The following is a 17,810-nucleotide window of genomic DNA, read 5'->3' on the forward strand; positions in this document are numbered from 1 at the left end:
TATGACTACATGCTTTAGGTTTTGTTCCTGTTCTCCTCCCCACTTTCTACCTCCCTATCTGTCCTGAGATTGTAGGTTGTGTAGCCTCCTGTTTAACATTCCAAAAGCATGCAAACACATGCTAAATAATTAGGCAAATATTTTTCAATTGCTTTCATTGTGATTTTTATTATCATTGTTTTGGTCTGGAGATGTGGAAGCAGAGTGAGCCAAAGTACCTGTCTGCGTCCGGAGCTGGGACTAAACCCTGAATTTCCTGACAGCCCTTCAGGCTGGACCGTATGACTGCTCTCTGTATGTTCTCCCTTGGACAATGTTCATTTACAGAAACGGGTCTGGAATTTGCATAATTTTGTGGCAGCAGTTTCTGCTCTGCTCAAAGGACTGGTTTTTATACTCAGGCCATTCCAGCTACACTTCTGCTAAACTGTAGTAAAGGAGATTACTGTGAACGTTGAATGCTCCTCTAATGCTGTTTTTCCTACCGTGAGTTTGCTGTGGTTGCTACCAGGCTGTTCTGTTACTGGGAAAAGGACGGAATGGCTTCAGAGAAAGCACTTCTTTTAAAATGTGATGCATGCTGGAAAGAGTCTCCAGGGCCGTGTGTCTGGGAATTGTATTCAGGCTTGTATTTGGAGGCTATTAATGATGTGCAGTCCTAATTGCAGAGGAGGGAAGGGACTGTGAAGCAGCAAACCTCTTTCTGTTGATAAGGTGAAATCGGGAGGGCAAAGACTAGGAGAGAATTGCTGTAAGAGGCAGTGGTGCTGTGGGACTCTGGTCCCATGTGCTAGCTGGGGTCTGACAGCCTGCTTTATTTGCCATCACTTTTGTTCCCTCTTCAGGTGAATCCACCTCCCCTCCTGTGGCTACTTCTGCACCAGGGCTGAACATCCAATGCCAGAAGGAGAGGACAGAATGCTCTGGCAGACAGGCACGCAGGATTTCCTCCCTGCTGCCCTTCATTAGGCTCTGCCAACTCCCAAAGGCATCCCCTAGCAATCAATGTGTTTTCCTGGACATAATTTTAGATAGAACCGGGAGGACGGAAACCTTTCCTGACACTTATTTCTGGAATGAGCTAATTTCTGGATCTCATTTCTAGAGCAACTGTTCTTCTTGGTGAGAGGTGAACATGGGATTTAAGGGAAGAAACTGATCTCTGATCCTCTGCCCAGTATTGTCAGGCACTCTGCAATGGCTTGTGCTGCCCATCTCCCTCACTCTGCACAGGAGACACTGGAAGGGGCTGAAGATGTGGTGGGAAGAGCCCCAGCAGATCGTTTGAAGCAGCACATCCTCCAGCTGCTCAAAGGGACACCAAGGAACGCCACGGTGCTGGAATGCCACGGACCTAAGGAAAGGCTTTCTGCAAAGAGTTGAGTGGGATATATCTGATATATCAAGGAGATATATCAGACAGTCTGGAAGATGGGACATGAAGAAATTTTGCAAGAAAAGGGCTTGAGCTGATTGGGAGGCTTAGAAGGAGGATGAATTTGCTGGAAATTCATTTTCAGGAGGAGACTTAGGAACAGCATTTAGTTCTTTTCTGATTTAATCCAAAATCATTCAGTGTCTTCCATTTTTCAGAAAGTCTTAGTTCCCATGTCATCTGATTATGTGAGGCTTTCAGCCTTCAATTAAAAATACTTCTCCTGGTTCTTCAGGTCATAGAGAAAAGCTTTGCCACAGATAATCCAGTTTGAAAGCTGAACGCCTGGAGTGTAAACTGCATCCCTTCAGGGTAATGTGTGGGTTTCCTACTGGCATTCACCACATTATGTTTTTAGAAGTCACCAAGACCCAGTCAGAGCTGCAACCCATATTTGGGTTTTTAGGCCATGTAATTTACCTAAAGTGTGGTAGATCTGTGGGAGGAAGATGGAACAGCCCAGAAATGGCATCATTTTGACACATGGAAGACAGTGATTCAGATATTTCACAGGTACATGGACTACTGCAAAGATGCAGCTCATAGAAAAAACTTGACAGCATTTAAAGGACAAGTTTGGTAGTGTCAGTCCCCTCTCCAGCGTGCCAACTGGTCATTTTGGTTTGCTGTATAAGCAGAGGGCTCGAGAAACAGATAAACACTTGGTTTTCTTGAGAAAATATATCTGTCTTCTACGGAAGAAGAGTTGTGCATGAAGCTTCACTTGACACTGCTTGATCTGGACTTATTCTGTGTATCAGGAGAGGACCTCAGTCCCTGAGGATGCTAACCCGGCACTTCTTGCTGAGCTTAAATTGACCTGCCTAATTTAAACCAATCTGATCTACAAGTGACATAATTTGTGCTCTGAAAGAGCAAAATGTGCCAAAACTTCTAATAATACGCTTTTTTTTTTTTTTCTGTTTAATCTAGTATCTGATGTGAATGGAGAGAAAGATGATGTGCAACACATTCCCTGCAACAAAGTCTTCGAAAAGAAAATGTAAATGCATGAGTATGACACAAACTCCCCTTCTGTTAACACACACTCACAGAAACTTGCTCAAGTTGCCAAAAGCATAGTTAGCCAACCTACAGTGTGTATATGTGCAATGTACTGAAGGGAGGGGACAGGTCTAATTTATGCACTTGGCCCTTGGACCATGGTTTACCTCAATACTTCTCAATGTGCAAATTCCGTAAATCTTACTGGGAGAAGGAATGTCAGCTCATGCCAGGCTCTGGACATGCTGAAAATGTCACTCACACAGATGATGACTTGTGTTTAATTTGCTGTTGCGGATGGGCCTGAACTAAACTCTCTTGTTCCAAACATCTCTAAATTTGGGAGGTTTTGGCACCCCCATCCAGTTATGAGTCAATAGTTCTCCATGTTCCAAAGAATAAGTATTAGGCTGCAAAGGTGGGAGTTGTTATGTAAATGTGATAATATAAAGGAATACTTGTATTAATACTTTTGTTAAGCCTCCGAGCTAGAAGTTTGCCAAGGCTTAAGTGGACTTGGGATGAGCTGGACACATCCAATTAATCTAAGTAATGTGACTTTTTTTTTGAACAAATGTGACTCCTGGGTGCACATTACAGCTGTTGAATGCTCCACCTCTGCTGCGCCTGGTCCTCAGAGGTTACAAATCTGTATTCCAGCATTGAAACCAGGCCTTACTTCTGATTTTGTTTGGTATTAAATACATGGTTTCTGATTTTCAGTGCTTCTGTCAGAGAAGTGAATAATACGGTGTGTTGTTGATGGATATGCAAGCCCTAGGAAGAAAACCATAAGATGAAGTTAAAGAATTGCGTATCCATATTCAAATTAAGTGCATTGGACCTCCCGTCTCTCTCCTGATGTCATTGCTCTGTTTGTAGTTTCTATATCATGTTAAAGTATTTTAAGATTTCTCTCAGTGTATGTAGCAGCTGAATTTCTCCTATTGATGACATAATCAACATCTAATGTTCTGCTTCTTCTGTTCTTTGGAGGGAAATTGTGCAGTTTTGGGCCTCAGGAGCTGGCTCAGATAGGTGTAAGATGGATCCCTTGAGCTGTGCAGGTTGTACCCTGTGCTCTGATGTTGTTCTCTGGCTTTCGGTGCTAAGGAAAGGAAGTGGGATTTCACTTCACAGTCTCCCACAGAACCCTTCATTTTATTGAAATGTTTTGTGATTCACCTATCATCATGCAACAGCCTCACTCCAACCCAACTGGAGCGGGTTTCACTGCACAGGGCTCTAGCTGGAATCGTTCTTTCCAATCCAGTTTTTCCTTGCTACTGTGAACCATGACAGTCCTATTGTGGCAGAAGAAGCTGGTTTTGCCCCATTTTTATTTCCGTGCTGTCTGAAATGCTGTGCATTTCCAGTTGCCCACACATGGAAGCAGTAGGCAGTGTAACGCAAGGACGGAGTAAGCACAATGTGCTACATGAGGATCAGCTTAGCATGTTGGATCAGTGACACTGTGCAGCATAATACAAACCGCTTATTCTTTTTCACAGCTGTTCTCCCAAGCATTTAAAACACACATTCTCCCTTAGCATGCAGGAGATTTACGTATTTCACTTCCATTGACATGGTAAAAGAGACCCTCCTCACTTGCAGATTTGTGCTTTTAATAGGCATCCAGCACAAAGGGGAATTGAGTACATGTGTGTGTCCAACAGAGACTAGACCAGAACCAGCTGCAGGCACAAATAACTGCTTAGGAGGCCCATTTTTTTGTGCTGATTTGGTAACTCCCAGGACAGCCAAATCTTCCTTTTTAGGAATGGGAAGAGGAAAGACAGAGGACATCATCTTCAGATTGTATCACCCGTGGAAGAGGAGAGTCAGCAGGGAGAGAACTCCCTACATGAGGTTCTCCTCTCCCTGCTGGAGCAGCTGGAGCAAATAAGGTTCAGCAAATCGTGGGCAAATGTGAGCTCATCTTGCCTCCTCTCTGAGCTGGCAGAGGAGTCAGGGTGTTTCGGGCCCTGAGTCAACGCTGTGATAAGTGGCTCGCGTGACTTACTAATTGAAGTTAGAGATCCTTCAAGATACTGAATATCTATGGCAGAGACTTGCTTCTCTCCGCCTTGGTTATCTTGCACTCCAAACTCTTTCAAGCCATAAATGTAAGTCAAATGCATTGCAAATGGTTGAAGGACGATGTGGATTTTGGGGGGTAAGGCTCTGTGTGTGTTCTCACTGCCAGGAGAGGCAGAGGTGAGTCACCTGTGCTGTGTGACGACAGCGCAAGCACAAGGAACACAGTCCTCAGCAAAGTCCTTGGAGAATTAGCCACCCAAAAGTTCAATCTCAAAGACAAAAGAAAACAGCCTTAGGAAAAAAGAAGTTGCAATGACCGAGGCCCTTAATTTGATGCCAATGATACCTCAGAGTAAGCAATTTCCCAGAGGATCGTCAGAGATGTGAAATGAATAGTAAGAGCTGCTTTACAGGCATTTGTGGGCGCACACACCTGCTTACAGCAAGGGAAAAGACAGTGCGTAAATGTCTGGAATATTACATAAAAGCTGTCTGGTAGACTAGGCAGAGCAATTAAAATCCATCTCGCTTAAACGAACCCTGAGTGCAGGTCAAACAAATCTCATTTTTATTGTTCCTAGAGGAGATGTCTGCACAGGAGACAAAAGGGGGATGCAGCCGTCAGGTTAAAAAATCAAGATGCCTTTAAAAAATTAAATGTTCACAATAGTGCTACAGCAAGCTAGATAAATGATATATTACAGTGATGGTTTAAAACTAATTGATGACTAATGTTGTAATGCATTCGTAGCTACACTGATCTATTATATATCTTGGCCAAGCTGAAGGGACACTTCAAGGAGAAAAATTGCTAACTGTTTTAACCTGATGGAACTTGGGGAAAAAATAGTTACTTTAAGAGATAAATGGAAAGGTTGTGACCTCCTAATGTACATCTGGGTCTTGCAATGCAAAATCAAATTATCATTAAACAGAATGTGATCTGTGATGGAATTAAAGCAGCTACAAACCAGCACAGAAATTTCTGTAGGGAAATACAATAGAGCAGCTTCAGCTGGGACCATTAGCTGCAAAGCTGTAGGAAGTGCCTGGCTAAAGAACTGGTGAAACAAGTTGGTATGGAATTGTTTTGCTCCAGAATGAAAGTTCATTTAATTGGAGACTGCGAGAAAAATGTAAGCGTATTTACAGCAATTTACATATGTAAGACATTCTATAAACATCGGTTAATTAGTGTATAAATAATTAACAATTTATTCCAAGTTCTGAGTAACATGTGTGTCTCTGGTTCTTGGAGGGGAGACAGGAAGCCTCATTTTCCCCTCCTCATTTTTGTCATGCCTGAGGCTGATGCCCGCTGGGTTTTACCCTTGCAGTTGGAATTCGGAGAAGATGTCAGTCAGGCTCTGCTTATTTTCACATCTAATTCATGCAAAAACCAGGTTTCCTCCTGAGGCAATAAACTGGCCCAGATTTGCTTCAGAGTTTGGCCTAGGTTCAGTGAATGACTCACTTTAAGTAAGGTACATCCATCTTCCTGGCTGAAACACAATATGGGAAGTGTTGTCAAAGAGCAGATACCCCCGTACAACTACAGCTTACAAATTCGGGGCCTTAGAAACAAAATCTGATGGCTTGTTTCATCCCCTAGCTTCCTCTTACCCAATATTAAGGACGGGGATGGAAGAAGAGCATGGTTACTCAACCCCAAGAGCCAGTGTGGGTTTTTGCATGCTAAACAAGCTGCCAGTGGCCGGGAGGCATTGCTGGAAGCTGTGCTAGGAGGAGGTGCAGTTGGTGAGCCTCTGGTCACTGGCTCTGGGGTGCTGCTGCAAGGTTATATGGAATAAATACTGCAACAGGTTACAAATGGAGATACAACGCTCTGGGCCACTGCTAAGATATGGATTACCTTGAAAAGGCTGTAATTAAAAGGCCAAAGATACCACTGAGATCCTTAGCCTTGCTCGGAGCCTCTGCGTTGGTTCCCTGAATATATAGGGGCTTGATGTAAGAGGGAGCAATTTCAGACAGCCCTCACCACGGGTTACACTTTAATTTTCTCCTGGTTGAGAACAAGTTAATGCAGCAAGAACACCACCGGCTTGCAATACCGTCTGAGCACAATATATTCCTCTATGATAAATTAATCTTCCAGTGGGAAAGGAAATGCTTGCAATACCAAATTGCAAATATTTTGTACTGTGAAGGGTTTGATGTTCCAAAAACCTCCAAGCCTCTATATATTTAAGCCTGTTGTACGTCGTGCTTCCTCCTTTGCATTCGCTCAGTTTTGGTTGGAAGCCCGATACAGGCAGCAGCTTGGAAAAGTAGTTCTCGAGCTCAAGGTGGAGCAGCTGAAGTCTCAGCCCTGGAGGTCTTTCTTTTAAAGGGGCTTTCCCTTTGCTACCATACTAAAGCAAAGCAACAGTAACAGACACTTTTCCTTCCATATCAAGCTGACCTCCTAAAGGTTGGTGCTGAGTGAGTAACCCCTGGATGGCTATTTTTTTTTAAGGCAAAAAATGCACACAAATTAGCTTTAGATTAAGTTTTTAGCTACTATTTAAAATATTCAGCCGCAATTTAAAAATAAATTGTGGAAAAAATACTGAGTAAACTTGAAGCATGGCACTAGCCAATCAGATTGTAATAGAAGATTAAAATGATGAGCTCCTGCTCTGAAAAACTTGATTAATTCAGTAAAAGCTTAATTTCCTTCCCCAATTCTTCAGTTTACTTCATTTTTATTTATTTATTTATTTATTTTTTTTTTGAAAAAAGAGTTATAACAGTAGAATACACGAATGAGTGGACAGAGTTAAAGTATCATTCCCTTTGAAGAAAACAGAAGAGATCTACTGATTGTGTCAGTAGATTAAAAAAGGTACGGACAGTTTAGCATTGAATTATCCTCCTTCCAGATTGATAGGAAGATGGGATATTTATGCCTCTTTCTGCCAGCAATCATTTTCCAGATTTGAATGTGTATCAGGATGGATTAACGAGCTCGTATAGAGGTGCTCTGACCCCTGGCCACCCTCCCAAAATGCTGTCACCACCTTGGGGGGATCTGTACAGGCCCCTGCGCTCTCAGCAGTGTGCCCATTGCGCTGGCGCTGTGCCCCGCACGTGGGCTTGCTTCCCAGCTTCTCACCCTGTGGCCAAGGGAAACGCATCCCATGAGATAATTATCTGCCATCCTAATTCCTCAGTCCTGTGTCTCCCAAGATGTTCGTTTCAGCACACCAGGTGACGACAGGAAGGAGACACGGATTAAAACATCCCGTGGATTAAAACATCCCGTGGTATTTCCACGATTGCGACATGCGGTAGGTGAGGAGGCTGGTGCGGCGTCGATCACGCTCATAAACAACGATCCTGGCGATTCTTCGGGAGGGTGGAGTTACACAAGCAGCCTCGTCCTCCTGCTTTTGAAAACAATCAGACATCAAATAGCCTAAAATAAGACTAGAGCTACAATTTATTTCCTTCCTCAGATGTTTATCTCGCTTCATCGCAACACTTCATTGCTGTGGCTGGCAGAAATGGCAAGAACGTACAGTACTTCTGATTTTTGTTCTGCCTTGCTTTTTATTTCACTTTCAGTTTTTCAGACAGGTCAATGATTTGAAAAGTTGAATACAGCTCTGACGGTTTTATCATTGCTTCAGAAAGAAAACCTGTAAAATCCAAAGGTTACCCACGGTGATGTAGTACTGTGATTTTTAAAGAATGCTTAAAGCAGTTTCCCTCTGTTGCTTGTGCTTTGCCCTGGAAGGAGCTCTGAATAGCAACTGTCTTGTGTGCCAAAAACTTTTTTAACTTCTGTACAAAGATTTTAGAATTAGAATAGTTCAGTAGGAAGGGACCTGCAAAGATCATCAAGTCCAACGGCCTGACCACTTCGGGGCTGACCACACGTTAAAGCACTTTAATAACAGCATCACACAAATGCCTCCTGAACACCACTTGTCAGGTTATGTTAAGAATGAGAATGAGAAATTTAAAGGGTACCTTTGATGGCTCTGTTATGTTTACCATCTTTTTCTTACTCCAGCTTGAGTAATTTTTCTGAAGTTTTGGTTCTGATATGGTTTCAAAACTGTTGATTTTCCCAGGAAGCCTTAAGCAAGAATCTGGGCATCTGCCTCACTGTTTTGGCAGCTCAGACAATTGCAGAGAGAATGCAGTCGTCTCCCCCAGTCCCCTGACAGCATCCCATTTCCAGCGTTTGCAGCCCCCCTGTCACGGTGCCCGGTACACGCAGGACTGACAGGAACTGCTGGGGAAACTCCTGTTTTCTGGGCCGTGACCTATGAAGCTGCATGATTTCAGGGAAGAGCAGGTTAGCCCCCAGAGGAGGGAAGTGTTCCAGCTCTTTTTCACTGATTCTGCACAGAAGTCAGAAGTTTTCAACGTCAGTGAGAGCGTCAGTGTGTGCATTCTGATTTCTGTGTCAGGCAAAGCACAAATCCGAAGCACTATGACAAGCGTGAGATCAATCATGCCCCAAATATTTGAAGTCACATGAAATGTTGGAGAATTAACATTTTATATCTTTTTCTAGAGTTCTGAGTGGTGTAGACGCTCTGTTACCATATATTAGAAGCTCAGGCAATGCATTAAGTTTAGAAAACAGATTTATGTAGCAAAAATGAAGCAGAATTAACAAGATCCCCAAATGTCTTTCTACTCACAGCTGCCTCTAATTGTTTCATTACTTTTTTTTTTTTTTTTTTTTTTTTTTTAATTTGTTTCGATGTGACTACCTACTGACAAGGAATCTGTAAGAAAAGAAGAAAACGCAAGAAATTCTGACACCCAAGAAGTGCAATATAAATCCTATGACGTTTTCTACTATGTGAATGTCCCTAGATCCCAGACTAAAACATCCCCCCAGCTGAATCTCTCACAGACTTTCCTTATTCCAGAAACTTGGCCTGAGTTTGGAGGAAACCCATCACTGTCCCTTAGAAGTTGAATTACATCAGTGTGGGCAAGATGTGGGGCAAAATTCTTTAATGGTGTAATTCCATGAAAATCAGAAATACTGCACCAGGGCTGAATCTGCCCTTTGGTATAAAATTATCTCCCTGGGGGCAACACTTTTGGAATCGGTATCATGTTTTAATTATAAACAGACAATTTGTTTTGGGTTGTGTACAGAGCATGAAAATGTAACTGCATAGGAACTAGCTACATATATGGGGATTTTATTCCTGTTTCTAGTGCTCTTTAGTTTATTTGTGTATGATTTGCAGGTGGCTAAATGACCCTGCAAACTTCTTTTTATGTACTTGAATGAGCCCCTGTTGAATTTCAGATTTTAAAAGATGACAGCACTGGCTTTAGATTGTCATTTGTACATTTTGCAATGAGTTTAGGAGAAAGGCAGCATATTGTTTATAATCTGGGAAGTACAGGTTCCAGTTAACAGTCTTATCCTTGGAGAGCGGACAATGATGTTTTTTACAAATGAGCAGATGCTGATGGTACTTTGACTTCCATGGCTGTGTTCACGAGCGTCTGAATTCAAAGGGCAGAACAGGATCTGCCTTTTGTAGAAAGTCCCAGCCACGGAAGCAGACAAGACGTGCTGCTCGGAGGGTTAGAGCCTTTTTCTGCCCCTCTCCATGCTGCCTGGATTTTGGCATCGCTGTATGATAGATCACCTCTGTAAGGAACGACTTCACATAAACTAATTCAAAAGTCTTGAGAGGACGTTGCAGAAAAATATTTAACCTCTGCTAGTTGCTTTTCATGAGATGTACGGTATTGTGAAATGTAAGGAGCTCAACTGATTCTCGCAGCTCGGCTTGTGAAATTCGTTTCCAGCTCAACACATTGTGGTTTCACGATTTTGCACATCTGGATCTTGCCATGGGGTTAGGAGGGAAGACGGCTCCGACGAAGCAGCCTCCCAGCCAGAGCAGGGCCGTACGTCGGCTCCTGGGCAGCAAGGGGTCGGTCAGGGTGCTGGCCCCAAATTTCAACCTGCCTGCCCTCACCTGCTGGCTGGCTTCTGTCCCACGAGGCACAGGCTGCACAGTTGTAGCTGGCCCTGCCATCAGTGGTCTTCGGAAATACTTGGCTATAAATGCTAATGATAAAGTCATCTTTCTGATATTTAAGGAGTGTAAAGGGATGTGCAGAAGTTGTATGTGTGCACAGACCTGGGAGCAAAGAGGACATTTTCACGTGCTGGCACCATGAGTGGTTACAGCAACAAATGTGTGCAAAGACTGTTGAGCATCCCCTCTGCCACACTGCAGCAGTGGGCTTCCTTTCTGGCCGAGCACTTGGAAGGGGAGCTTCTCTTTGCCTAATATGCGGCGATCTGGCAGTCTTCCCAGAGGGGAGCCAGTTGATGAAAACATGACTTAAAGCCAGAATTATCAGCATTCACACCGCAGAAGGAGAGTTTACAAAAGTGGCATGTGCATTTTCCCTTTGTGCATCCCTACACAAGCAATAAAGTCATCCCATCTTCCCATCAGGACCACACGGTATCACAGAGCCCCACTTATTCTTATGGCATTGGCAGTACAGTTCCAAAAGAAAAATCCCCGAGCTCCCTGGAATGCCTGACTGTTGGGTACCAGAGTCTGAAAACATCCTGCCTGCAGTCAGCATTAGGAAAACAGAGCAGCACCGACTCAAGTGCCAAGCAGTTTTTTGGAAGGCTGGCTCCCTTGAGAATAAAGGATGTTGGTAGCCAGCCAGGAGGGCAGGCAGGAACCGGCCCTAGACAAGACACTGGAATTTTGGTGGAGCGTGAAATCTTGTATGCTTGTTTATATCGGCTTCTGACTTTTGTATTAAAAGGTGAGCTACCCAAAGCTTAAGCAAATGAGTCACAGATTGATGAAATCTGAATTATTTTGCTAGTTATATTTAGAGCTGTGTAAAGCAGGGATTTTCCTTTTTGGCTGCTCTAGTGTCTAAGGGTAACTTAACATCTCTGTTAAAACCAGAAAAAGTCCCCCAAAGGAAATTTCCTTTTTTTCCTATTATACACTCTTCAGAGTTTAGGTTTCCACTCAAAAATCCCTTATCATTACATATGATTGAGCTGCTTTTTACTTCCCTGTTTCCCTGTGTGAATGAACAGTCCTGACATGATAGTTCAGTAAGCATTTCATCCCAAGGATTTCCCAGCTTTGGTTTCCTACACCAGTATTATCCTGCTTTAAATGAGATTGAAAACTACTTTAGGTGCTTGTTAAAACCGCCGAAGCAAGCACATGCTACATGATCCTTTATAAATCTTTCCTTCCCTTCAATTGTTATGTTAATAAATACCTAAGTAAGCAGAATTTTTGAATGCTCAAATATCCAGTTCTTTTACAGCTCTGCTGCTATGAGTAAAACAATTTGCTTATCTGCTTGTTTTGTTTTGCTAAATGCATTGGTTGTAGATGAGGATTTCTGCAGAGACATTCCTGAAAACACTATATGTAAGTGCGAAAATTGAAAAAGAGAAAGTAATTATATATATAGCTGGATTTTATATTTTTTCCTTTTTGACATAAATTTAGAAAGATAACAGATAGATACAAGATAACAGATAGATCTGCTTGGGGCTTTATTTCCAGTGTAGCAAAGCAACTCTGTAGCCAGCATGGTACTCCCTTTAAGGTCCCTCCTCCTCTAAAAAAACTTGGGTAATGTGAACTTGTCTTAGCAGTGCTGTCTATGCCATCTTTGACCTCAGTGACGGATATGGGGTGAGGATACATCCCACCAATCTCTCTTTCATCTGTGCTGAAATTTGGCACTGAACCGGCCGAAGAACTTTTATTTTCTTGTGGCGTTAGTTTCAGTTATCAACACGTACCCACGCTTTCTGATTTGGGGCCCAAAAGAAACTCCCAAACCAGTTCCTGTTCATCCTCTGGGGTGCACTCAGTTGGACTGAAAGATTGTGGCTGGAACACTTGAGAATTCTGAATCATTCGGAAATGCCAACGTTCTTCCCACTTATTTTTGCAAAAGATTTTGTTGACTTCAAAACTAGTCTAGCGTTAGCATTTCCAGCACGGCTTTGGTGGGCAATTCAGTAAGGCTTTCTGCGTATAGTTTTCTCCTGGGACATCTCACTTGTGCACGTGTGCTCCTGACATGACAGGTTGCACTAACACTCTCCAGCAGGCTGGGATCCTGGGCCAAATCCTGCATTCGGGGAGGCAGAGAGATGTTTTTGTGTTGATCCCAATGGAGTGGGACTGGATCTTTATTTCCTTGACAAGGCTGGAAAACATTCGTTCTGTATCTTTCCCCTTCACACACATATTTTCTTTTCTTTGTAGAGTAAGTCATTTGTCTTTATCTCACCATTCACCTCCCTCTTTGATTGCAGTTAATGGAATTGTCACCTTTATGTACTCATGTGCCATTTCTCAACCTGTCTGGACTTTGGCCTCCAAAGGTTACCACTGCTAGTGAAGTAATATGATTAAGTGAGTCTTTTCAGACAGATTTATGCAAGATTTCTTCTCCAGCAAGTGTCACATCTAGTCTAGTTCTGTAAAAGAGAATATTTCAAAGATGCCAACTGTCATCTATAAACACTAAATTGTTCTGCAATGCTGGTTGAGAGGACTGCAGGCCATATCAGAGCAAGGCTGATTTACGCTACCTGAAGCTGTAGCTTGAAATACGGGCTTTGGGTAATCACGAAAAAAAGAACATTCCTGTCTCACAGAAAGCACATTTAAAAGGGAATTTTCATTAGTTACTCTCAAATGAAAAGGTAAAAGGATACATTTTAAGTGACTCCGTCCAAAATCTGGGAAGATTGTATAAAGCAGTAAGAACTGAAGCAAAACTACAATGGTCTTGTGCTTCACTTAAGGTACGTAAACCCACATCACATTTTCAGGTTTACACATAGATTTTGAAGTTGTAGGAGATACTCTGCACACAAATCTACCCCTCCTGCATTTGATATGAAACAAAAATTAATCATCATTATTCTGCACTAATATAACACCTCTTAACCCTTAGCTTTCAGAATATTTCAAAGGAGTAATGGATTAAGTCTCATATGGTCATGGGGGTGTTTGATTCTTTCATTTAAAAAATAGCATTTCCAGGACTGATTTTTGGTGAGTGGAGGTCCTGTAACTGTTCTTGAAAATATTTTCATTTGTCACCCCACTTGGAATGAAACCATGCGAGGGCAAGAGAAGTGTAATGAAAGTAGAAATGTATTAAGGGAATGTTATGTATTTCAAAAATATATATTTTTTATTTTTTTTCCCCCATATATATTTTTTCCCTGTAAATTGGAGATGAAAAAGACCTGGATAAACTGAGATACTAGTGTGATATAGATGTAAAAAAGGCAGTGTTGATCCCTGTCTGTAACTAAAAGCATGCATAGGAAATTATTATTGCCACTGTGCAAGTCACCAGCAAGACATCACTTTGAACATTATATGTGATGTTGGGCTGTGATCACTCATGTTTAGAAAATACAAATTCTGACTGAAACAAGTGCAGAGAAAGATTATTAGGTAGTCCAAACCTTGCTGCTATGAAAGAAAATGTAAATGGTTAATACATAACTTCGCAAAACAAGGGCTAAGAAGGGATTTAAGTGGTGTGTATAAATACACTGTAGGAGGAGAACAAGTGCTATTTATATTAAAAGAAAGTGTCAGCCAGCTATGAATACACAGAAATCACAAAAATTATTTTTAATGAACAGAGGAATGGGATTCTGGAGCAAAACAGTAAAGAAGGAAGATAGTTGGGGGGTGAAAAGCCAGAACTATAAACTGGAGCTCAGTGTGTTTATGGAAGAGTTTACAGGATTTGACTGTCAGGGATGGTAGAGGAACCCTTGTGTCCTTTTCCCCGGTTTCATTTTACTGCTTCTCAGTTGCACAAAACATTTTGGTATATCCACAGTCACAGCACTTCGTTTTGGATCACTGAACTAACGTGAAACAGCTTGTGTCCATGCACTTTATACTTTCTTTGCATGGCCCACTCCCCCAGTCAGACCAGTCCTTGCTGCTGCTAATTTTTCCCAAGGGCCAGGTCCCGCATGCCGGGACTGGTCTGACTCAGACCGTGATGTGCACAGCTCAGGACAGAGACATTTGCATCCCGCTACAGGAGGTGCAGACCTCCCGGGGCGCGAAGCAGAGCATGAGAGCACAAACTCCCACGGCGCAGTGAGCTGACTCGGAGTTACAGCCAGGAGGGTGGTATTTGTTTTTAAACAATCAATTCAAAAGCAAAACATTTGGACTAACACAAGGAAGCGATGAATATTGCAGTTTGGGTCTAACGTCCTTTCCCTCCCTGCCTAGATGCAAGGTATCCCCAACGGAAAGTCAATTTTCACAAAGGTTCCAGTTTTGTAAAGTGCTGCTTTCTGTCAGAAATCATTCCGACGGAAAATTACTAACTGGTACTAATACGAAGTGACTAGCGAAGGGTTCAAAATGATTCAGTGGCCAAGCTGGAATGAGAACCCACAGCCCCTGACCGCTAACCCTGAGCTCTGACCACGAGACAACACTCATCTTTCCCTGAGCAAGGTTGCTCTCGCAGTATTTCTGCCTGGGCCGAAGTGGGAAAATTCTGGAAACGTTTCAAAAGAGATTTTTGTTCAAAGATTTCCTGACGTGGAAGATGAGGAGGGTATGTGGAGAAACCCTTGGTGGCCCCCTGGGGCCTCTTCAGACGGGCTTGGACATGGCAGCTTGAAGGTTCCCATCCACAGTCCTGAGGTGGGTGATGGAGGAAGGTGTCAGGGCCTGATCCTGTCCCCCATTTTGTGCAAACCTCACATAAACTCAGGGTTTATTCCTCATATCTGGGATTTAAAAAAAAAAACTTTTTAGGTAAAACTCTCAAACGGAGTAACCCAGTGCAGAAAGTCTGGCTCACACCTCGCCGTCCTGCTTTATCTGTTTTACAAGTGATTATGTATTTATGGTCAAGTTGGGGAATGCTCATTTCAGGCATAACCTTCGGTTTGCTTCCTCGTGTTTACTCTTCCCCTGGCTCTCAGCACAGCTGCTAAAGCGAAACCCTCCAGCACCCTCCTATACGTCTCTGCAGTCCTGTAGGGCACTGGGGCTGCAGCTGAGATCCAGCAAATCCCCTTTAACAAACCAACGACAGCCAAACCCCTCCCCTGCTGGAGCTTTATTCGCTTGGAAAGAAAAGAGAAGCACGGCTTCCTTTCCGAGGCAGGAGCGCTGGTACGGGCCGAATTCCTCACAGGGCACGGGCGGCCTCGCACACGCCGGAGCTTCGTGAAATGGCCGGGGCCGAGCTCGGTGCAGGGGCCCCCGCACGAAGCAGCCGCGGCCCCCGAAGCCGAGCGGGGGTGGCCGGGGCCGCCGCCCCTTCCCTGCCCGCCCTGCCCGGGGCCGGGGGCTGCGGGGGCTGCGGGGCGGCCCCTGCCCGGCAGCGGGCGGCGGTCGGGGCCCGGCCCTACGGGGACGAGCCGGGCGCGGTGCCCCTGCCCCTGCCCGCCCCCGGGGCGGCGGCCATTAATGGCCGGGGCCCGGCCTCTCTGGAGAGCCGCGGGTTGTTTATTTTATTTATTTATTTATTTTTAATTTTCTTTCAAGCTGGGGCCGCCCTGCGGCTTGTGCCGCGGGAGCTCCCTTCGCTGCGCCCCCGGCCCGCGTTGGCTGATCATTTAAAGCGTGCTATAACGCAGTTTTATATAACGTTTGTGGGGTTATTGCGTACCTATGGGGGCGTTATAGGATTTACGTGCTGGTCTCCCTGCCCGGCTTCCCCAGCTCTGCTTTTCCTGACGTTTCTCAGAAGCACAGCGTGTATATAAAACCTAAATTAATGAGAATTGGCCTGCCCCTCACAGCCCCTCGGTGCTAACAGGCTGTGTCAGGATTGGGGTGCCAAACACTGGGCGAGGAGGCACCGGAGGGCTCTTGGCATGTCGCCTCCCGTCAGTTTTCCTCTCACGGCCCTGCAGCAGGAGGCACCATTTTCTGTGCCGCCAGCCCCTCGCTCCTTCACCTGCTTCAGATGGCAGTGCCCAAGTGACCTGGCGTAGGCACATGGGACACGTGCATCACTCGGTGCTTGCTTAATCCTCCAGATCCCAGGGAGTTCTCCTTAAATGTTTCTTGCCCTTAATGAAGGTGGTGGTTTCTAGGATTGTGTTCCCACTATCCCATTGCCACCACCGGTGTCCTGTTGCTGCTCGCTTCCCCTGCTGCCTCATTTCTCCTCTCGCAGCTCTGCTTTCTCACACCTTTGCAGGGCCGGCTCCTTTGTGTCACCTCTCTGGACACTTGTCCCGGTATTCTCGTAAAGCTGGGGGGCTGGCAGGGCGCCCACCCCAGTAACCTGATGGAGTTTACTCGTGCTGCGTGCCTCACGAGTGACGTGCCCGGCACCAGCCAGGAACCGGTGACCTTGCGGATTCTCTCTTGAGGTGCCTGTGATTTGACAGATAGTTTAATAAATTTAGCAACAGTGCTTCTTCTCTGGAGAACACTTAAGAAACAAGTGTCAGGGAAGGAGAGGAGAGGGCTCTCTTTCCTCAGAGGAGCTGAGAAAGTAGTAAACACACATTACGCAGAGGTGGTCTTCTCGTTTTTCATCCTCATGTATTCCCTTATCCTCAAAGACCGTCTGCTTAATTTATTGAAATTAACTTGTTTCTAAATGTATTGAAATACAGTACTGAAATGTACTGTAATTTGAAGTGTCTTAAATATTAATAACCCACTTTTCTACATGATTCTGTGCTGGGATATGGCAAAAAAGTTGTCTTTTTTTTTTTTTGCTCTCAGAAGGGGTGACGGGAATAGGAGGATGGAAGCGGAAAGCAGGGGGGATTGGATTCTTGAAGGTTCAGCTGTTCCCAGCTGTAAGAATTGGGGTAGAAACTAATTTATAGTGTCAGGAGAGACTAAATAAACTAGGATTAGGCTGGAAAGTTTTTGTGTGTATTCTTAGCAACTTTTTTTGCTCTGTTGTGTGTTTCCTACAGGGATACACATAAGTTATCTAAAAATGTTAATTCTTTTGAATCATCCAAAATAAGTGTTCTCATACATTTTGTTTCTTTTCATTTCCTCAGTAAGTCTGTCTTCTGTCTTCCCATAATCTCTCATTTAAGCCTTCTTTTGTTTCTGTTAGAGGCAGCTGTGCTACCTGAGAACCAGTTGGTTTGCAGGAGAGGATCAGAATAGCTCTCCTCTGGTCCTGGTTTGTATCTTGTGTTTTTCTAATCACCCATGTTGAAATTTTTCCCTTGTACTGGAATAGTGAAGTTTCTGGTATGCAAAACCAACACTAATGGCACAGTCTCAGTAGAAATGTGTTTCAGAGTTTCATTTTCAGAGGGAAATCTCTGCCTAGC

At 44.0% G+C, this 17,810-nt stretch overlaps 1 protein-coding gene across 2 annotated transcripts in view; it reads left to right on the forward strand.

Moving 5' to 3' along the window:
* The window catches only part of FGGY (FGGY carbohydrate kinase domain containing), a 179,559-nt gene that overhangs the window by 23,686 nt on the left and 138,063 nt on the right, over positions 1 to 17,810 (forward strand). Inside the window, exon 1 of one of the 2 annotated variants that reach the window (XM_082766575.1) lies at positions 15,555 to 15,666. The exons of the other annotated variant lie outside the window; for it this stretch is intronic. The gene's annotated coding sequence lies outside the window, so the exon portion shown is untranslated. Of the gene's footprint in view, positions 1 to 15,554; positions 15,667 to 17,810 lie in introns of those variants that run through there. 2 annotated transcript variants of the gene reach the window in all.

Source organism: Aythya marila (genome assembly GCF_965140915.1).
Source record: "Aythya marila genome assembly, chromosome: 8".
NCBI lineage: Eukaryota > Metazoa > Chordata > Aves > Anseriformes > Anatidae > Aythya > Aythya marila.